The 21,549-nt window shown below is 47.6% G+C and overlaps 1 long non-coding RNA gene across 1 annotated transcript; it reads left to right on the top strand.

Moving 5' to 3' along the window:
* The first annotated feature begins 6,318 nt into the window (after nt 1–6,318).
* LOC111141346 lies at nt 6,319–21,525 on the top strand. The gene is made up of 4 exons (XR_002640193.1): nt 6,319–8,364; nt 18,068–18,305; nt 20,582–20,693; nt 20,802–21,525. It is a non-coding gene; the product is annotated as an uncharacterized LOC111141346 (long non-coding RNA).
* The last annotated feature ends 24 nt before the right edge of the window (nt 21,526–21,549 follow it).

Here is a 21,549-nt window from a genome sequence, read left to right as displayed (position 1 = left end):
AAGAGAGAGAGGGAAGCAGGCTCTCCACTGAGCAGAGAGCCCGATGCGGGACTCGATCCCAGGACCCTGAGATCATGACCTGAGCCGAAGGCAGCGGCTTAACCCACTGAGCCACCCAGGCGCCCTCTTAAAGTCTTTCTACAGGGAAGTTGTACCGATTTAGAATTCTTGAGGGGAAAAAAAAAAAAAAAAAAAAAGAATTCTTGAGGGGTGAACAATGATGTTCCTAGAGGGAGGTCAGTCGGTTTTAATATGATTTAGACTTCCAAAGAGCAACTCTGCGTTAATGATTTTTTTATGAATAGTTTTTTTGAAAGTTATTTTTCTATAAAATTTATGTGTTGTGTCCAAGTCATCTTTCGTTTGCATCCCTTTCTCTCCCCTTCCTTTTGTGTGTGGGCACCTGCGAGCTGTTTCAGTTCTGTGTCTGAGATGCTGACCCACAGGGGAAGTCCCGCCTTCCTCCCCATCATGCTCTCTCTTCCTCAAAAAGATGGTGACGGCCACTTGCCCCTTTGCCGTTCTCAAGGCATTGTGGAAGCGTTGCAGGCAAATGATTCTTACAAGGCATTTTGGAGGCCTGGAGAGCCCCATAAATTCTTGATAATAACAGACACGGCCGAAGAGTTGCAACGAGCCAGCTGAACCAGTCCCTCTCCCCAAGGCTGCAGATTTTGGCAAGCACCCTTGGAGGAAGTGTCCCATTGAATCCACATTCCAGCCCCATCAGCCATCTTCCTCTGACCCTTCCTTGTGTGAGGAACAATACTCTGTTTAAGGAATATCAGACCGAACTCTAAATTTCCGGCCCTTTGTTAGCTTTGCTGCTGTGTTTGCCTTAAAGTGAATGTTAATTTAGCTGAACCCCCCTCAGCGTTGCCCCCTGCAAGCCCCCCAACCAGTTGGAGGTAGCCAGTGATTTATGGTGATGGTTGGAAAGTTTCTGAAGAGAGATGTAGACATTGCTGTCCTTGAGACAGACAAAGAAGGGGTTGGGTCCTGGTGTCCGTGACCTGTGAGTTTAATTCAACAATGTGGTAGGCTAATATGTGTTTTCCTAACACCCCAAACTCAAGATTTGTAAAAGTAAGAAAAAAGGTGGGGAGAAGTTCAGGTTGGAGACAAAGATTAAGCAACATGAGCCTGGGGGGTCTGATACACAGCGATGGCCTACCTGAGATCACCCAACAGGTAGTGATGGAATCTTGGAGAATCCCCACATTTGGGCCATCAGACTACTTGATTTATATCAATCTGGCAAGTAAAAAAATAGTGATTAGGGAGTTTGAACATCTTTTCATAAATCGATTAACTATTTGTATTTATTTATTAACTGTGAATGAACTGTTTGTGTCCTTTGCCCAATTTTGTATTAGGTATAGAAACTTTTTCTTATGGATTTATTAATTTTACAAATTAATGACATTAACCCTTTGTCTATTGTATTGTAAATGTTTTCTCTCAATTTGTCATTGACTTTTGACTTTGGGTAGGGTAAAAATTTTTTTTTTCTGAAAGAAGTCAGAAATTTTTACAGATTGGTTCCATTTCTTTCTTTCTTTCTTTTTTTTTTTTTTTTCAATTATGTCTTCTAGATTTGGGGTCTTTCACAGCAGAGCTTTTCCCACCTCAAGTTGTTATATGTCTTATGTTTCCTTTCAGTATTTTATGTTTGAATGTTTAAATTTTTTATTCATCTATGATTTCTTTTGGTGGAAGGAGTAAGGTAGGGATTTAGCTTGCCCAACCTCCCCTTTCCAAAGGTCAGTCAATTCTCCAGCAACATTTTAACAATTAATCTATCTTTCCCTGGCTATTTAGAGATGCTCCCCACATTCTGTGTCCCCAAATATATTTGGGTCTATTTCCGTATGCTATATTGTTTCATTGATCTGCTTATTTTTTCTCAAGTACCAAGTAGTTTTAGTAACTATAGAGAAGACTTAAATTCCCTAATTGGTGTGTGGTCCGTAGATTTAAGAGGGCATGCTATCAAAGGGAATGGTCTTGAGAACAGGACAGACTGCTTTCAGATGCAGAACGAAATTACTAAATTTTGGCTTATGATAGAGGCAGTGAACAAAAGAGAGTCCTGCCCAAAACCCAATCCATGAGTTAGAAGATTAGCTGCAGAATTCTAAGGAGAAGAAGGAGATGGAAGGTAAGGAGTAAAATGAGATGGTACTTGGGGGAGATAGGGGCAGGGATGGATGGTTGGGTGGATGGATGGACAGACAGGCAGACAGTGCTCGAGAGAGGGGCTAGAGACGTTGCCGAACCAAGAATGGGAGGAAGAGAAGAGAACGAAGAAAGGCTGGAACAACATTTCCCTAGTTGGAGGAAGACTTGAACACTCAGGGTGAGAATTTCTGTGGACGGCTAGGCACTGCTAATCTGATTTCTACACCAGGCAGGCTGCAGAATGGGCTCTGGTTGAGGTCCCCCATGACTGCCCTGAGGCTCCTCTGGGCTTTCTTCTTTGGGCTTCTACCATCAGCTTCTGGCTCTGCCGACCAGCCTCCTTTGCAAGGCCTCTTATTCTCTTGTCTTTCAGGGCAACATGTTTCCCTCCTTCTCTTCGAGAGATTCTTTTTTCTCTGCCCATAGCTGACCTACTGGGTACATCAGAGCCCTCCGTGCGTTCCAGACCTCCCTCTCTGGGAGCTCCATGCGGTTGCCTTCCCGGGCCGCAGACCTGGCTATGCTTGTTGTCGTCTGCCCCAAAGGGTTCCGTGGGCCTGTCTCAAAGTCAGCCCCTTTTCCTCAGCTTGCTACGTGCGAATGTGACACCACCCCCAGCCCTGCATCATCCCGGACTCTGCCCTTATCCCCACGGTGACTCTGGCCTTGGACCCTTCTCCATATCTTTTTGCTGGTGTTATCACTACTTTTCTCTCTGCCTCTTTAAATCCTATAGATGCGGTGAATCTGCCACCTTCCCCGGGTCAGGCCCCTCTGGGGTCCCCCTGCCTCTGTTCTCTGCCACAATCCTTTCTCAAAGTAGACTGTGTGGGCCAGCTGTTCCAACATTCAAGTCCGATCACACCCTCCTGGTCTCCTGAGGGCAGCTGTAAACGCCATCCTAGACGGGGTGGTTGAAAATAACAAATTTACTCTCTCGCATTCTGGAGGCCAGAGGTCTGAAATGGGTTTCATCCGGCCCAAACACAGATGTCAGGAGGGCTCTGGGGGGCAGAGGGCGGGGAAATCATTTGCTTGCCTTTTCTGACTCGGCGAGCTGTGTGCCTTAGCTCACGGACCTTTCTCCATCCTCATCCAGCTTAGTACCTTCCCGTCTCTCTGTCTCTCTGCTGGGGTTGGTGTTCCAGAAGCTCCCTCTGCCTCTCTTATAAGGACACGTGTAATTACATTCAGGGCCCACCCAGGTAACCTAGGATGGTCTCCCTATTCCAAGAACCTTAATTTAATCACACCTGGGGGGTTCCTGTACTGTACAAGGTAATGTTCACAGGCTCCCTAGATTAGGACCTGGCTACCTTTGGGTCCATTATTCAGCCTACCATACCTCCCGTGGCACCTCGAACTCCTTGACATGGTCAAGGTCCCAGAAGCACCCTCCTCCCCCATTTTGCACAGCTCTGGGATACGTGTGGCTTCCATCTGGACCACTCTGCCCTAAACTTCTGCCAGTTCCTTCTCATCCCAGAGGCCTCAGCCTAGACAATGCTTCCTTCAGAAAGCTCCTGGGAGGGGCGCTTGGGTGGCTTAGTGGGTTAGGGCCTCTGCCTTTGGCTCGGGTCATGATCCCGGGGTCCTGGGATCGAGCCCCGCGTCGGGCTCTCTGCTTGGCAGGGAGCCTGCTTCCCTCTCACTCTCTGCCTGCCTCTCTGCCTACTTGTGATCTCTGTCAAATAAATAAATAAATAATCTTAAAAAAAAAAAAGGAAGAAAGAAAGAAAGCTCCTGGGACCCCACACATTTCCAGATTAGGTGCCCTTCTGTGTGGTGCCCTAGCATCTGCTTCCCTTGCTAGAACAGTCTCCTGTTATCCATCTCTTACTGCATCTTGAGGACGGGGCTGTGCCTGTTCTCTTTGCTGTTGAATCACCATCAGTAAGGGCAAAAGGCACATACATGTCAGGCATACGAGAAGTGATTGTGAAATGTGTGCATTTAAACCTGCATAGGGGCGCCTGAGTGGCTCAGTGGATTAAGCGGCTGCCTTCTGCTCAGGTCACTCGATCCCTGGGATCGAGTCCCTCATTGGGCTCCCTACTCAGTGGGAATCCTGATTCTCCCTCTGCTTCTGCCTGCTGCTTCCCCTGCTTGTGGTCTCTCTCTCTGTCAAATAAAAAAAAAATAAATAAATAAATAAATAAACCTTCATAGGAAGGGGACTTTTTTCCCATTTTTTAAATTTAAATTCAATTTAATTAACATATACTGTATTACTCGTTTTGGAGGTAGAATTCAGTGATTCATCAGTTGCGTATAATACCCAGTGCTCATTACGGCAAGTGCCCTCCTTAATACCCATCACCCAGTTACCCCATCCCCCACCCCCAACAACCCTCAGTCTGTTTCCTAGTTAACAGTCTCTTTTGGTTTGCCTCCTGCTCTGTTTTTCTCTTAGAATGGATACTTTTTTAAAAAGTGGGCACTGACTAGTTATGGGTAATTATCACTTAAAAAAACATAAAACTTTCTTACCAGTCTGATTCTCTTTCTCCTTTTTCTTTCATTCTTTTCTCTCCTTCCTTCCTTCCTTCCTTCCTTCCTTCCTTCTCTTCCTCTTCCTCCTTCTTCTTCTTCGCAGTACATATGTATTCTGATTTTTTTTTTTTTTTTTAAGTAGTATGGAGCCCAGTGCAGGGCTTGAACTCATGACCCTGAGATCAAGACCTGAGCTGAGGGGGTGCCTGGGTGGCACAGTCGGTTAGGCGTCTGACTCTTGGTTTCTGACTCTTGGTTTTGGCTCCAGTCATGATCTCAGGGTTTTGGGATCGAGCCCCATGTCAGGCTCTCTGATCAGCGTGGAGTCTGCTTGAAGCTTTCTCTCCCTCTCCCTTTGCCCTTCTTTCCTGCTTGTGTGAGCTCTCTCTTGCTCCCTCCCTAAAATAAATAAATAAGTCTTAAAAACAGAAACAAAAACAAAACCTGAGCTGAGATAAAGAGTTGGACGCTTAACCTACGGAGCCACCCAGGCACCCCTGAACTCCAATTTTTATGATTTTTTTTTTCCTTTTAGGAAAAATCAAGAAATTAAAATTTAGAACTTAGAGAGAATGACTGTGTCCTTAGGATACCACTTTTGGGTACACAGTTGGGAACTGAGTTTTCAGAACGAAACTCAGCCTTCAACTCCCCTCCCTGCACCAATGCCCCCTTTATTAGGTGGCCTCTTGTATTTGTCTCCTGTGACTCCTTTAACAAAGTGTCAACATATAACAGCTTAAAACAACACAAATTTATGATCTTAGGGTTTTTTAGGTCAGTACCTACAGGGTCTCACTGGGCTAAAATCAAGGTATCAGCAAGGCTGTGTTCTAGAGGACCTAGGGAAAAATTCATTTGCTCATCCTTTTCAGCTTCTAGAGGCCGCCATGTTCTTTGGATTTGTGACCCTCTTCCTCTAGCTTCAAAGCCAGCAACAACAGATTGTGTCCTTTTCACATTGTATCACCATCACACTGTCTTTTCTGCCTCCCTCTTTCATTCTCTTTTATATCATGGTGAAATACACATGAAATGTATCAACTTCATCATTTTTTTTTTTTAAAGATTTTATTTGTTTATTTGACAGAGAGAGATCACAAGTAGACAGAGAGGCAGGCAGAGAGAGAGAGAGGGAAGCAGGCTCCCTGCTCACACAAGACAGAACAACTTCTACTTGCTTCTCCTGGATCCTTTGCTCTGCTCACACAAGACAGAACAACTTCTACTTGCTTCTCCTGGATCCTTTGCTACTGGCCATGCTGTGAGGACATGTGAGCCGCCCTATTGAGAGGTCCAGGCTGTGGGGCAGAACTGAGGCTTCTTGACAACACCTGCGTGCACAAGCCATCTTGGAAATGGGTTCTCTGACCCCGGTCAAGCCTTCAGATAGACTGTAGCCTCTGTGAGAGATCTTGAGGCAGAATCATTTAGCTAATCCACTCCCAACTCCCTGACCCACAGTAAAGGTAGGAAATAACCAGCATTTATTAGTGCTTTAAGCTAACTTGGGGGGGGTAATTTGTTATATGACAATAGTTAATTAAAATATAGATTCTGCTTTGGGGTAAGACATGGGAGGCTTCAGGACCTAATCCTCTAGGTGTAGGAAGTTGCAAAAGGATTTTAAGGGGGAACCCCCTAGCTCCAACGAGCAGATCCCAACTTGGGTCTTTTCCCTCTTCAGGGCGCCCACTCTCAACCCATGGCCGCGGCTTACATTATCTTCCCATGTGGCATGCGCAAATTGGATCTCTGCCAAAAGGAAACCTTTCTGACTGATCTCTTGACTCTGAGACCCATTCGGATTTTCTGGGTCCTCTCTAGTCCAGGCAGGCCAGGGGGTGACTTTATTCCAACCCTGGATCTGTTGGGTCCAGCTCCTCTGTAGGCCGCACCCCCTCAGCTTCCGCCCCCACACCAGCTCCAGAGTGCAGGGCCACGGTGTGGTGCCTGAGGGTCCGGGAGCCTGTCTGACCGTGTTGGCAGACCCCCCGCTGCTCCTGCTTCTCCGTGGCTGACGTCCAGGTGCTCTTTTCTCTGTACCCCAGAGCCCTGAAACCGCCTCTCTCGGATGAGAGGTCTGAAGACTCTGCGTCCTTGAGTGGGAGGCTTCCCCCAGAATGGAAGCCGTGTCACACATCCCCACCCCCTTCCACTCTAGGTGACCTGGGACATGAGTTCCTGAAACGGTCTCCTGAGGTGGCCACGCTCACCTTGCCATCCCAGGTGGCGTCCATGGTTCCCAGACACCGTGAAAGTAACCTGTCCCTCCTGCCAACACCTGTAGACGTATTGCGGGGAGGAAGGCGGCCTTTCTGGGCACCCCATGTGAGGGACAGAACGATGGCCTTCCCTGCCATGGGAGAGGCTGTCAGTGTCCACCCGCGTTCTCTAGGCACAGACACTCACTCGACCAATGCCGCTGTCAATGGGAAGCTTTCAAGCAAACAGGAAGTGCCCGGGGACAACACCCACAGGAGAAGCTCTCAGCCAATGGCTGAAGAGTATCAGTGACCAGCTGCCTCATCCACTGGGTGGATGGCTGAGGTATGCTCTACACTCTCTCCCAGAATCCCCAGCAAGACTGAGCCCCAGTTGCCCACAGTGGTACTGGGCTCCACAGGCCCCGGGTTGGTGTCCTTTACTCCCCCACTCCCCACCTCCCACCCAGGCAACCTGCACTGGCATCTGTGTCTTGGGACCTACATTGGAGGGGACCCAAATTCTGACACCCACCCGCGGTTATCACTGAACTTCACAGGTGCCTCATGCTGGAAGTGGGGAAAGGAAGAGGTATAGTGCTCTGAAGCTTCTACAAATAACTTTCTCAAAAACCAAACTAGAACAAAACTCCTCTGTCCAGCCCCATGCAGAATTTCTCTTCTTTCAGCTTCTCTGAACCTGACAGAGAATTGTCCTCTCATGTGGCAGCTTGGTGTCCCTTCCACTTAGTCACCTGGGGTCTCATGTCTTCAGGGGTCTGTGTCAGGGTGTGGGATTGGGGAGAGGAGAACAGATCTCCCATGGCATCACAGATTATGGCCACAAGCAAAAACCCTCTGGTAGACTTTGGTAAGCCGATGACTGGCCATTCTAAACCTTCACCCAGACCTCGTCTCCAAGTTCCTGACCCTAGAGCCAACTGCTTACTTGACATAGCCACAGGATGTGCCTCAAACCAGAGACATCCCCGTCCCTCTCCACCAAAGACACTTCTCTTCCAGCTTGTGATTACTCTCTGGTCTCCTGGACCCAGGCTGTCACCTGTGAGTCCTGCCCCGCCACCACCTCCTGAATCGATCGTCTCCTCTGCACCCCCGCTGTTACCCCATCACACGATTAGGGCTATGTGGTGTTACCACTGTAACCCTGCAACGTGGTTGCATCTGAGTCTGCCCAGAATCCACAACTTTTGACACATGACTGTGGTTTTTCTCACTAGCGGTGCAGTGTTCTTCCCATGCTTTGGCTTTGGCCTTGGCCATGTGACCCACTTTGGCCAACGAGATGTTTTAAAGTCTTGAAATGTGCTGGTGGGGCAAGATGAGTTCTCTTGTGCCTCGACCATCACGATGAGGAGAACATACCGTGGCGAGCACACTGGTCTCTGGAAGGGGAGAGAACGCCAAGCAGAGCTTGAGGTCTGCAGCATGAAGCAGAGCTGTCCCAACGGCCCCCCCACAAAGGGTAAGTGTTTTCAATCCTGAGTTTTAGGGTTGTGTGTCGCACTGCGGTATGTAGCCCTAGAAGACTGACACCTCTCTGTGGTGTAAGCCATCACAATTTTGTTTCTTCATTGACGTAATAACCTCTTGGCTGGTTTCCAGGTTCTAACCTTACCCCTTGCTAATCCATTCTCCTAATGGTAGCCTGAATACAGAAGCACCAGCCTGTCCTCGAGTTCTCTGCCATGTTCCCTGTTTCATGGCTTCGACTCATGACTTTTCTGATCTCTCAACAATTTTCTTTCAGATGTTACCTCACCGTCTCACACTAGGGAGGTGAGGTCCATGGCGCTACGAAATTCATGATTTAAGGTTCTCACTGCCAACATGGGTGAAACCCAAGCTCCTCACTGTGGCCTGCCGTGCGAGGCCTGACCAGCGCCTCACCTGTGCCCATCTCCCCGCGCCCTCTCCCTGCTCCTCCACACACTACTTTCGCCATTCCCTCATGACCAAAGCCAGCCGGCAGGACGCTGGACCCTCCTCTTGCCTGGCCACTCAGCGGCTTCCAGATTCTCCTTGCCCTCCCTTCCCTGGGCGTGGGTCTGGGGAGGAAGAGGTTAAAGTTGTTGGAAGGCCTGGGCAGCCCAGGCCTGTTCTTAATCAGGGCCCAGCAGGAAGGCGTGGGGCTGCTGGCTGGGTCCTGGGAAGTCTCCACAGCAGAGCGATTAGGTGCGGTGAAGGAGAGAACATGCTGAAGGTTCGTCTCTGTGCACAGCGGAGGGTGGGGCGGTCAAGGCCTCAAAGTGGCAAAGCCCTGAGAGTTGGCTTTGTGGCTGTGGAGACTCGGCCAGCTCCGGGTGGAGGGTCAGCATCTCACACAGGCCGGGAGAGGCCCATGGACTGCTCCTGCTGGCTGAGCTGTCCTGCCCTCCCCTCCTTGGCTCCTTCCAGACATTTCTTGGCCTGGGAAGCATGCTGGTCCTCCAAGAAACTCCCCCTAGCTGGCTCCTCTCGGCTGCTCTGCCTCTCCGAGAGAGAGGTGGCGTTGGCTCTCCGTCCGGCCCTGCAGTTTGAACAGTGTTCAGGCCGAGGCCCGGGGGAGCTGTGTTCCTGAGACGCCGCAGGAGCCAGGGTCTCAACTCATCCTGAACTTTGTTTCTTGGCTGCACAAATGGAACGTAAAACACGTCTCACCTTCCACCTTCTGTTCCAGCCACCCCAGACCACACACGGCCTCTGACACGGGCAGGCTTTTCGTGGCTTTGAGCCTACTATAGCTCTGCCCGGAATAGCCTTTGCTACCCAAGGAACTTCTGGTTGCCCTTTAAGGCTCAATCCAGATGTTACCTCCTTCCTGAAGTTCCCCCCTTCCTATATACCCAGTCCTGTCTTTCTAGGTGCTTCCACGGAGCACCTGAAACTATCAGATCAGGGGCCTCTCCCATTAGGGTTCCTTTGGAGCACCTGACCCCTTATTAAAACTGAACCTGGCCTAAGGCCTGGTTCTGGACTTATAGCCAACTCCTGAGGTCAGTGCTGCTGGTCCCTGGGCCACAGTCCAGGAAGCAAAGATTTAAAGCATTTATCTCATTCTCTCGCTTGTCTGACAAGCCACATGTGAAACGGTTTGAAAAAAATACAACTTACCTTCTCCTTTGAACTCCCATTCAGGTAGTAGCAGAAAACATGCTGGTTAATTTCTGGTAAACTTGCTCATTCCAGGTTAAATTAATTCTAAAATTAATGGTTAATTCTAAAATTTTCCTTTCTGTCTGCCCGCCACCCCCCTCCGCTTCTCTCTAGGGTCTCATCTCAGTTTTGCTGCAAATGCTGCTGCTGCCAGTGGTGGTGGGGGCTGGGGGGCTTGTGTGGTGTCTTGGCAGCTGGGGCCTGGGGGAGGCATCTGATGCTGGGTGGGTGTCCTGCTGGTTGTGGGTAGCGCACCCTTCCACTCCGGCTCCCCCAAGATGTCTGAGCTCCCATATGGTCCTCGGGATGGCCCAGACCACCGCCTTTTTGTGGGTCCCCTTGTCCTGAGCTACCCTCAGGTCCCTCAGCTTTTCCCATCTGGCTTCCATGCCCTTCTCTGGGGTGAGGAGAATGTCAGTCGTCTCCCACAGCCCCCTCCAGAGGCCGCCAGAAGCTTTCTGTACCTGCCTAGGTCCCTCCCTTGACCTAGGCAGACCCCAGGTCACAGGACCGACCAGCTTACTGCTGGCGCCTGGAGGAGTTCCTTCCCACTTTCAGGTCCCAAACTGATCCAGAAATCTGAGGGCCTTCTTGTCCACTCCCCCAACTTTCTGGATCTAACCCTAGAGAGGAGGCAGCCTGTGGACCCCTCAGAAATCCCCACCAGCTACTAACTGACTTGCTTCATGGCCTGCTCACTCTCCCTCCCACCTCCCTGCCTCCCATAGGGCTACGTTTACTTTGTAATTTTTTTACTACTTAATATATGCATATTAAACAAGTAATTCACATAGTACAAAAGCACTCAAATTGTTACACAGTTTATTTACTTTTCTTATCTAAGACAATGTTGTTCAAGTCTCTACCATAGTGATGGCAAATCCCCATGCCTCCACTCTGCCTCATCTCTCCCCCTCCCCTCTTCTCCCCTCCCCTCCCTTCCCCTCCTCTTCACTCCCCTCCTTTCATTCTCCCTTCCCCACCACTCTCCTCCTGTCTCCCCTCTCCTCCCCTCTCCTCTGCTCTCCTCTCCTCAGTTCCGGTTGATTGTTACTATTGGTTCTGGGGCTTTATTTCTCCGTGGGGATGAATTAATGTGTTTCTGGGAGACAGATCTTCTTTGTGTAAGACGGGCGAGCACTTTGCACTTGCTCCTAAGCTTTGATCCCAACCCACAGGAAGGCGTGAGTGCTGCTGAAGCTCCGGGACCACCAAAGATGCAGACACTGCCCCTGGCTGAAACCTGCCTTCAGTGGACCCTTGGACACCCCTCCCCATAACTCTATTACCTGGGCTGTCTGCTTGCAACATCTTTTTTTATTCCCTTGCTATAAAAAAATGAAGAAATCAGGATACTTAACAACCGCTTACCTCCCTTGGTTTTATGGTTTTTGTATCATAATGGGGTATAACATTTATGTGGTTTTTGGAACCATAATTCCAAAAGTTGTCTTAACTTTAATCCCAAACATTAGTACATTCAGTGATCTCTTTGGATGCCTTTCCCCCTCTTTCTTGATCCATTTGCTTACCAGACTTTATCTTTCTTCAAGTATTTTCTTCAAGATGGCTGAAGTTGTGTCGATTTGAGATATTAGTGTGTTTTATATTCGGATTACAGTTTGAGTTGATGTAAATTCTTGGGTCAGGTTTTCTTTCTCTGTGGACGCCATGGTGTTGTAAGAGGTACCCGACTGCTTCATTGTTTTCTAGCTTGGAATGTTGCTGTGCTGTTGTTTGTGCCAGCCTGACCTTTCTTCCCCCAAAGATTGATTGATCGATCGATTGATTATTTATTTGTTTGTTTATTTATTTATGAGAGAGCACAAGCAGGGGGAGCAACAGAGGGGGAGGGAGAAACAGCCCCTGCTGAGCAGGGAGCCGGATGTGGGACTCAATGCTGGGACCTTGGGATCATGACCTGAGCTGAAGGCAGACCCGTAACCCACTGAGCCACCCAGGCGCCCTGATTTTTTTTTTTTTTTTTTTCAAATGGGTGATTTGACTTTACTGCTGGGTAACTAAAGGAATCTTTATCTTTGAAGTACGGTAACATTATTAGGATGTGTTGGTGTTGGCTGGTCTAGCCCTTTAGCAATTCATTCAATCAACGTTTATTGGGACTCTCCGGTGCCAGGCATGATTTTAAACGTGGGGGACACAGCAGTGAACAAAAAGGACAAGAACCCCTGTTCCTACACTTCATGAAACTTTCATTTTGGTGAAAAACTTAGGAAAGAAAACTCTACCCATTTTCTCACAACATAGTATGCCCTTTAAATCTGTAAACTCAAGTTTTTTGTTTAGGGAAGTTTTCTCAATTCATATATTTGAATGCCAGTATACGTGTGTTGGAATCCTTTGTTTTTGTTCCATATTTGTTATTCTCTTCCTTTTAAAATTCACTGTTTTGGCTTCTAAAGTATTTTTTTTATCTTTCGGGGAGGGGGTACAGAGGGAGAGAGAATCTTAAGCAGGCTCCATGCCCTGTGTGGAGACCAACATGGGGCTCGATCTCACAACCCTGAGATCATGACCTGAGCCGAAATAAAGAGCTGGACACTTCACCAACTGAGCCACCCAGCTGCCCCTAAAACTCATTGTTATTGTCCATGTTATGGTGCTCATTTTTCTGGAATTCATCTCTGATGTTTGAAGCTGAATTTTTCCCATTTTTTTTTAGTGCTTCTCTACGCCCTTCATTAATGTGATGATTTTATGTTTCTCTTCTACTTTTTTTCCTAAGTCCTGACAGCTTATATTTCTCCTCTTCCCTTTGTCTTAAATTTTATCTTGTGTGCTTATAACTTTTCTTTGAATTATTGTTTATAGGTGATTCTTTCATTAAGTTATTGAATTTATGAGAAAATCTTTGTCACAACTTATCTATCCAAGACAAAGTCTTTCTCAAGTGGGAGTAAGGGGTCTCTCTCTCTGGATCTTTAGAAAGCTCTAGACAACAATATAGAATACTAACAGTAATATATATTAACAGTAGTATGAACAGTAATACATATTTACTTCTTACACTACACTATAGTAACTTGACAGGCTTTTGTCTCCTGATTGTTGAAAGCACTTCTGGCATTGTTCCTATTTATTGAATGTTTGCTTGTGACCAACAGAGGCTTCTACATCACAATGGAGGAGAAAATGGGAGTGTGGGATAGGAAGGGAAGATAGGGGAGTGAGGGCAGGGTGCCAGGCCAACTTCTGCTGACTTCACAATTTTTCCAAGAGTGGGTGGGTGTTGTGTTCTCACCCCAAGAATTCTGAGGTGATGCTTCTGTTGTTTCCAATGCCCAGCCTTTAGAGATTACAAAGAAGCAATAACCTGACTTTCTCTACTCTCACCCCCGGACATATACCAACCTCAGTTTCCTCATTCAGTTTCAGTTTTTAAGTGAGGCTAGCAGAGTGAGGACCCAGTAGTTGTCATTCTCTACCTGGTCTGGGCTGCTGCGGAGGCAGAAAGCACAAAGGCTGAGAGACACTTTTGATAGACTGCCTAGATTCATATCCTAGCTCTGACTCTTGTTGCTATGATCTTGGGCAAGTTATCCAACCACTCTTTGCCTCAGTTTCCTTTTCTGTAAGAATGAAGATAATAATAATACCACCTACCAGGGCTATATGAGAATTAAATGAGCTAAAACCTGTGGCAAGTATTGTGGCAAATAACATGATAGGATTAATTTTTTCATTTCCTTCATTCACAGATATGTGTCGAGCACTCTCAATATGGCTGTTGGAGAAGAACTGATAAACTGACAAATAAGACGCCATCTTGGCTGTTGGGCTGGTTGACCTGAGGAGGTGCTCACTGTAGATACATTTTGAAATGTTGCTGTGAGATCACTGAAGAAGTGACAGAGTGGGTGAGGAAAGGCTCTTCAGGGAGGGCTTCCTGAAAGAAGGGGCACTGGAGCCGAGTTTTGGAGAATGAGCAGTCATCAAGAGTAGGTCCAGAATATGGGAAGGGCTTTAAGTAGAGTTCTAATTGGATTACGGAATTAAGGGATGCAGCAGATGCTATGATTGACTGATCTTTTACTTGGATTGCATGTTTTAGTTGGGAAGATGAAGGGTGGAGGGCACTGATGGACATTACATCGAGGGTAATGAGAGAAAGAGCCCAGCAGAGAGGGGGAGGAAAGAGTTTCCAGGAGAAAGGGAACGCTCGAGCCAGTTAATGGAGGTGTGAGAAGGCATGGCACGTTCAGGGAACCCACCACCCAGGATCTCTCAAGAATGCCCAGGGGCCAGGTTTCCATGGACAGGGACCATCCCACCTGACCATGTACCTGAGCTGACAGAGATGAAAGGGCCAACAGGTGGGAGATGAACAGACTATGTGACCGGTCAGATAGAGACTCCAAGCAAGCACTTTCCACCTCTGCCCATTTCTTCCTTTTCTGAGACCACTAACCCATTTTACCTGCCCACCTTACTCTGCTGCAAGCCACAGAGGATGATGCCCAGACACTGTATGAGCTGATGGTGGGCACAGGATCTCTAAGTTCATGTAGACTTAGGGATCAAGACTGCCATCTGGGCAGAAGTTAGAGCAGATATGAGGAGAGAAGGCAATACAAGAAGCAGGGAAGAAGAAAGGGAGGGAGAGAGGGAGACAGAGAGATGGGGGGCAAGAATGAGAGGAGATTGTAGGTCACAGTCTAGCCCTCTTGATGCTGGCTCACTTCCTTCCCATGAGTTCTACAAGGAATTTTATTCCTTAAAATCAGTTTCTCTTTACTTAGACTGGCTCAGAGGGCTTCTGTTTCTTGTAATCAGAGGGTGCAGTGAATTGGTTTCTCTAAGTCTCGATTTCTGAGCCCACCAAATGCATTATTGGACAAGATGTTGTTTAATGTTTTCTTTTCTTTCTTTTTTTTTTTTAGCTCCTTGATTTTGATATTTCTTTTATTTCACCATGCCTAACATGGTCCCTTGCACACCACAGATGTCTCGTAAATATCTATCAACATAATTTTGAATGTGTATTGCATTATGACAGGATAACATTTTCACACCAAGTAATTAGTATTTCAATACATCCAAGAATGGAGGGGGAGCTTTGATGGAATGTAACCTTGGGGTCAAAGAAACTTGAATAGATGGCTAGAAAAATTATATGAAATCTCCTATCTAATCTGAAACACAGTTCAGTTACCAAATTCTGTTTATTTATTTTTATTTTTTAAAGATTGTATTTATTTATTTGAGAGAGAGCAAGCTAGAGAGAGAGCGTGAGCAAAAGCTGGGGGAGGTGCAGAGGGAGAAGCAGATTTTCTCACTGAGCAATGAGCCGGATGTGGGGCTCCATGTGGGGCTCGATCCCAGGACCCTGAGACCATGACCTGAGCTGAAGATAGACACTTAACTGACTGAGCCACCCAAGCACCCCACCAAATTCTGTTTATAAGCACTTTGTTTAGGGGGATAGCTGTGCAGAGAATTTTTGACTTACGCCTCTCTACCAATACTTATTGGGAAAAGTTGCATATTTGCAAGGAATGAACTGACTCTAAGCTATATACTTTGAGTCCTTCACTTTCCTTTTTCCCCCTCTCACCATCCCCCATCTGCACTTGAAGTGGAGGAGGGAAAAATCCAGGAAAGGCAGGTCTCGTCTCTGGGGCCGGAGACTGGCACACCTGAGTCTTAGGTGCCAACTGTATGAGAGCTTTAATCTGCCCTCCCATCTCCAAGGATGAGTCCAGACACTGTACTGTATAAATATTTAAGATGCTATGGAAATTTCTTAGTGGTGGATAAAGTGGATGCTTTTAATTAAGAAAGCCCTTCTCCATGACAGATAAAGCTGTGGGGTTCAGTGACAAAGTCTTTGTTACTCAAATTTCCCTAGTCTCTCCACTTTATGAGAACAAATGGTCCCATCAACAGCCATTAACAGAAATTTCATCAGCTCACTGAGACTTCGGCCATCCATACTTCCATACTGGTTTTGGAGGTGGGGGTGCTTGTGGGGGGGAGATTCCCAGAGGCCTCCCTTGCAAGCTCATAAGCAAATCCAGGAGGCTCCAGACTCGTGTTCACTGATATCCTGGTTGTGTCGGCCATGCCCACCTCATCTTACTAAGTTCTTTTTCTTCCTTTGTATTATAGGATTTTATTTTATTTATTTATTTTTAAAAAAGATTTTATTTATTTATTTGACAGAGAGAGATCACAAGTAGGCAGCGAGGCAGGCAGGGGGGCAGGGAAGCAGACTTCCTGCTGAGCAGAGAGCTGATGTGGGGCTTGATCCCAGAACCTGGGATCATGACTTGAGCCGAAAGCAGAGGCTTAACCCACTGAGCCACCCAGGCGCCCCCAGGCTTTTATTTTTGTGTGTTTTCCCCTCTGGCTTTATTGAGATATAATTGACATACAACATTAAGTAAATGGAAGCTGTACAGCATGATGATTTGATATGTATATATATTGCAAAACAATTACACCAATAAGGTTAGTTAACACATCCATCAGTGGCCAGAGTTACCATTTTTTATCCTGTCAAATTCTTTAATGGTCACTGCTGTATAAGGAACAACCCAGACCTGAGTGACTTAAGATGTAACCGTCTATTTAGCTGGGGCTTGTACTGGTTGGCTATCTGGGCTAGATTCAGCTGGATTTCTTCCTGCATCAGCGGTCAACTCAGGATTGGGTAGAGGGCTTTCAGATCTTGGTTGGGTCTTTCACATGTCTGGAGGGCCTCAGTTGGGACAGCTGGGTTGCCTTGGCTCTGGGTCAAGAGATCTCTCACCTTCCAGCAGGCTAACTCAGGCTTACTCACGTGGCAGTGGAGAGGGTAGGAGAATGCAAGGCTTCTTGACGTCAGGGTCTGAAAAGGTACAGTGTGACTTCTGCTACATTCTGTTGGCCAAAGCAACAGTATCAACCCAGATTCAAGGTGGGGAAGTAGGTTCCCCCTTTTTGTGGGAGGAACTGTGAAGTGTTTGCCGGGAGGGGAGTAACTGTGACTGTTGTGGCAATTCATCTACTACTTTCTGGGTAATGTCAACATACCAAGCCCTTGAAATGGAGAAGCGGAGTGAAGTGTAGGTCTCTCAAGTGTTGCTTAGCAGGAGGGTCCCCAACGCACAGCTGCTTGGGCCCCAGAGTCTCCCTGCAGTTTATGAAATAGTTCTTGGAGTTGTAACATAGAGTTTCTATCTTCCTAGGATCCCTGGTGTGTCCAGAGAGCCAAGTTGGGGGCAGAGTTGAATGACAATTCCATCTTCCTTCTGGCACTAAAACTTTGTTACTAGACCAAACCAAACATGGTTTCTTCTTTCCTTAGAATGAAAATAATCTCCCAGGAGGACTTTTTTCACCTTCCAAGCAAATAGATTTCCAGCCAGCCCACCATGCTAGTGTGCCAGACATGTCCAGATATATTTGGATCCCAGTGGCAGACATCGCTGAGTCTTCTCTAATTCTCTATAACTCATTAGATTTTCTTTTGCAGAGTCTCTCTTCCTGGATAGCAGAGGGAAAAAATGGAGTCTGAGGCAATAATTCAAACGGTGTCTCTGATCTCCTTAGAGATTTCCCAAGTTCTTCCTGTGGTGGCACGTGAGGTGGTGCCTCTGGGTCTCCATTAGGCCTCCCCGCAGAAAGTCTGCTCCAGACCAACCCTTGAAAGCAGAACGCTGAGGGGTGATGGCCCTATTCCTCAGTGCTTGGCTGTGGAAGCCTGCGGCTTGTGTACCTCATGGACTGGGTGCTCCGTGCTCCTTCAGAGCTCTGCAGTGCCCCCTGACTTCCCCAACGATGTTAACCAATGTTCCTTCACCAATATTCCCTCTGAGACCTCATCATGTCCTCCCGTCAGTCCCTGACCAAACCTCCAGGGTCTACTTGTCTCTCTCCATGCTGGGCCTTAGATCAGATGATTCGTGTGTTCTGTGTCACAACCCCTCAGCCCACCTCTGACCCTAGCAGAACTGTGGGGCACAGCTTCATGCACAGTGACTCCTCCCACCTCTAGTGACAAAGGCAGTGGCTCTGCTTTTCTGTTCCAGATGTTTCCTTGAAACATAACCAGAAGTAAGAAGAAGTAAACTTTCCTGGGAGACATCCTCAACTGGTGGGAGATGAGATAAATGCCCCAGCCCCCTGAACTTCAGAGAGGACCATTTTGAGGCACATTTTATACAGTTCATCAGAGGGGCCCCAGAAGAATGGAGACCCAGTTGTACACCCTTTATTAGCGTCTCCTCCTGCCCTGTCTTACGTCCCTGCTTTCTGGATCAACTCCAGGTAAGTGACCTGTACCCAAGTCCTTACCTCAGATTTCTGTTTTTGAGAGAACTCAAACTAAGACAGGCCCTGCAGAAAGCCCGAGACTCACAAGTTAGCTTCCTTCTGAGGCCCCTGGTCCTGGGGAGCAGGAAGGAACTTCTGCATCATGTCTGGACCACTGAGGACTTACAGGTGACTCCAGAAACTAAATCCAGGCCAGGACCTAGCTCTGTATAACCATGGTGATCCACGAAGCTGACTTTAAAGAGGCTGCCCCCTCTCCTAGCCCAGTGCCTGAGGACAGGGGAGGAGGAGGTAGGCAGCCCATGTGGTTATCTCCTCAGAACCTCCCTTAACCCAGTGACATACCTCCTCACTCTGGTCAAAGGTCACAATCACGGAAGATGCGACCTTTCCTTCAGACTGTCTGTCTCCTGCTTCTTCCTCTCTTCTCCCACAATCCACTGGGAACTCAAGAGTGGGCTTTGGGCCACCAACTCTTCTCTGCAGACCTTCCTTCTACCCAGGCGTGTGGTAGAGCTCTGATCTACTGGCAAAGCCTGCCCCTTTCGATGTTCTGTGGAGACATGAGGAATTTGGAAAATCATTTTCTCTCTGGCCACGCTTGACATTCCTGCCACTGCTTCGCTAAAGAGATGAGGGAAGTCGACTTTGAGACTCTGAGTCAGTCAGTGGCTTCCTCGCTCTCTAACCTTGCGCTGTCCCAACAGGGTAGCCAACAGCCACATGTGGCTACAGAGCACTGAAACACAGCTGCTACTACTGAAGAACTAAATTTCAAGTTCATTTAATCTTAAAATTTAAATGTAAAAACTGATATACTCAGTTCAGTTATTGGCTAACTTTAGAGTATATCTGAAACAACTTGAGCCTGTGAATCTACTTTCTCAGATAGAGATTTTATAAAGCCTAAACTCAGATCAAGTATTTTTTAATGAAAATCTAACGTTCGAATTGAGATGTGCTGAAATAGAAATACAGCCTTAGTACATGACCAGAATGCAAAATACCTCATGAGTCATGTCTTTATATTGTTTACATGGTGAAAATGGTAATATTTTGAATTGGGTTAAGTAAAATATATCATGAAAATTAATTTCACTTGTTTTGTTTTGTTTTTAAACTATTTTCAATGTAGCTAGAAAGTTTTAATTGAGCCTGTGGCTTGCACTGTATTTCCGTTGGCCAGCCTGTGTTCTAGAGAGTGCTATCTGCTGCTTCCCTGGAGCCATGTGCCTCCAGGGCCAGTCCCCAGGGGTGGATGGTGGCAAGAAAAGAAGGTTTTGAGGGTGGGCTTTCATGTAGCTGTTTAGTATTTGTGAAGTATTAAACCTGTTACAGATGTATTGTCCCTATATCCACTGGAAGTATAAGAACCTTTTCCTTTCTCTTCTGTGGCTTCTGTATGGGGAAATTGATGGAAAGAAAGATGTTTTCTGGTATCTTGAATTAATCAATTTATTCACCAGCATGGAAATATAAGTAGAAGGGAATGGATTCTTTTTTTTTTTTTTTTAAATATTTTATTTATTTATTCGACAGGCAGAGATCACAAATAGGCCGGGAGGCAGGCAGAGAGAGGAAAGGAAGCAGGCTCCCTGCTGGGCAGAGAGCCCAATGTGGGGCTCGATCCCAGGACCCTGGGATCATGACCTGAGCTGAAGGCAGAGGCTTTAATCCACTGAGCCATCCAGGTGCCCCCTTTTTTTCTTTTTTTTTTAAAGATTTATTTTAGACAGAAAAAGAGAGAAAGTTGGGGGGGGGAGGGAGGCTGAGGGAGAGGGAGAGAGGGAGTCTCTAGCACACTCCCCAGTGAATAGAGAACCCAACTGGGGCTTGATCCCAGGACCCAGAGATTATGAACTCAGCCAAAACCAAGAGTCTGTTGCTTAACCAACCAGCCAACCAGGGGCCCCAAGGACTGGACTCTTTTAAACAGGGCCTAACGGCAGGGTCCCTGACAGCCCAGTTTGCACAAGAGTCCCCCACCCCAGCTGATTGGTCATACATAGCACGGTTACCTGACTCAACCTGGGCCAAAGAGTTGCTCTCTTGGGGGACTGAGTAAAGGCGAAGGGATTCCAGCTCCACCTTGCTGCCCATCTTGAAAAGGGGAGCTCCAAGACCCAGTGATGTAAATGAGGGCCACCCTTTGTCACGTGTCTGGGGCCTATGGAAGGCCCATCTGTGAGCCAAGGGAAGAGCTGGCATCTCAGAGAAGACTTTCTGAGTTCCTGGAAGCCCTCCAGGCTCTGATTGTGCCTCTCATGCAGCTCTCCCCGCCGTTCTGACCTCGAGGTCATAGAGAAAACACCCTGTCCTCCAAATACATTCCCCGGATGGTGTTCATGTTACCTACAAAGGAAAGCAGCCTACCAATACAGAGTAAGTAGTGGCTGAGGGGTAGGGAGAATATTAATGGGAGAGCTTTGTGTTTATAGGTCAAGGGGAAAGTACAAGTAGATTTTTTTTTTTTTTCTTTTTTCCCTACAGAAAATGCTGATCAGTGGCCTCCTTGTTCCAGGGTAGCTGACACAGTCTTGGGCACCACCCTACAGCTGCGTTTTGGGTTCAAAGGCTTTTGTGGCTGGGCTGGGAAGCACATCACCATTTATAACATTGTTTCTAAGGGAGACACATTCCAAGATCCAAACAATGAATTCAGTAAAGAATGTTTGGCTTTTAGGAGGGATGAGCAGAGCCCGCTGTATCCTGGGGGCTGGCTATGCATTAACCATTAGCTTCCCTTCCCTTTAGACAAGGAGACTCACCCTGCAGGGCTGGGGCATGTATGGGAGGAGGGGTTTATGATAAGAGGAAGGAAATAGATAAGGGGCCCCGCAGTTGGGGTTCTCCAAGCCTTCCTCCGCACTGAGCGTCCCCATAGTCCAGGGATGGATGAGTGAGGGAGGTGAGAGGTGGACAAAGAAACTTGTCTTCCTTCACTCACGGTCACGTCTGCCCGCCCGCCTGTCGAAGGGGGCTTGCTTAGCCCCTGCTCAGCTCAAACCCTTTTTGGAATAAGGCGGGGTGTTAGAAAATGAATCGGACATCCTCTGCCTGGGGAATCCGGGGCGCTCGAGGTGGGCTCTGCCGGGCGGCGTGACCATTCCCTGGGAGTGGCTGTCACAGCTTGGGGCGAGCCAAGGGGCTTGGGCCAAGACTCCATCCGGCTTAAGAGGGCAGTGGCGAATGGGGTGAGGGGAGCGAGTCCATCCTCTCCACCCCTGCACTTCTACCC

Source organism: Enhydra lutris, unplaced genomic scaffold, assembly GCF_002288905.1.
Source record: "Enhydra lutris kenyoni isolate GAN:26980312 unplaced genomic scaffold, ASM228890v2 scaffoldscaffold6, whole genome shotgun sequence".
Classification (NCBI taxonomy): domain Eukaryota; kingdom Metazoa; phylum Chordata; class Mammalia; order Carnivora; family Mustelidae; genus Enhydra; species Enhydra lutris.
Note: the sequence above shows the minus strand (reverse complement) of the source record. Positions and strands in the feature narration are given on the sequence as shown.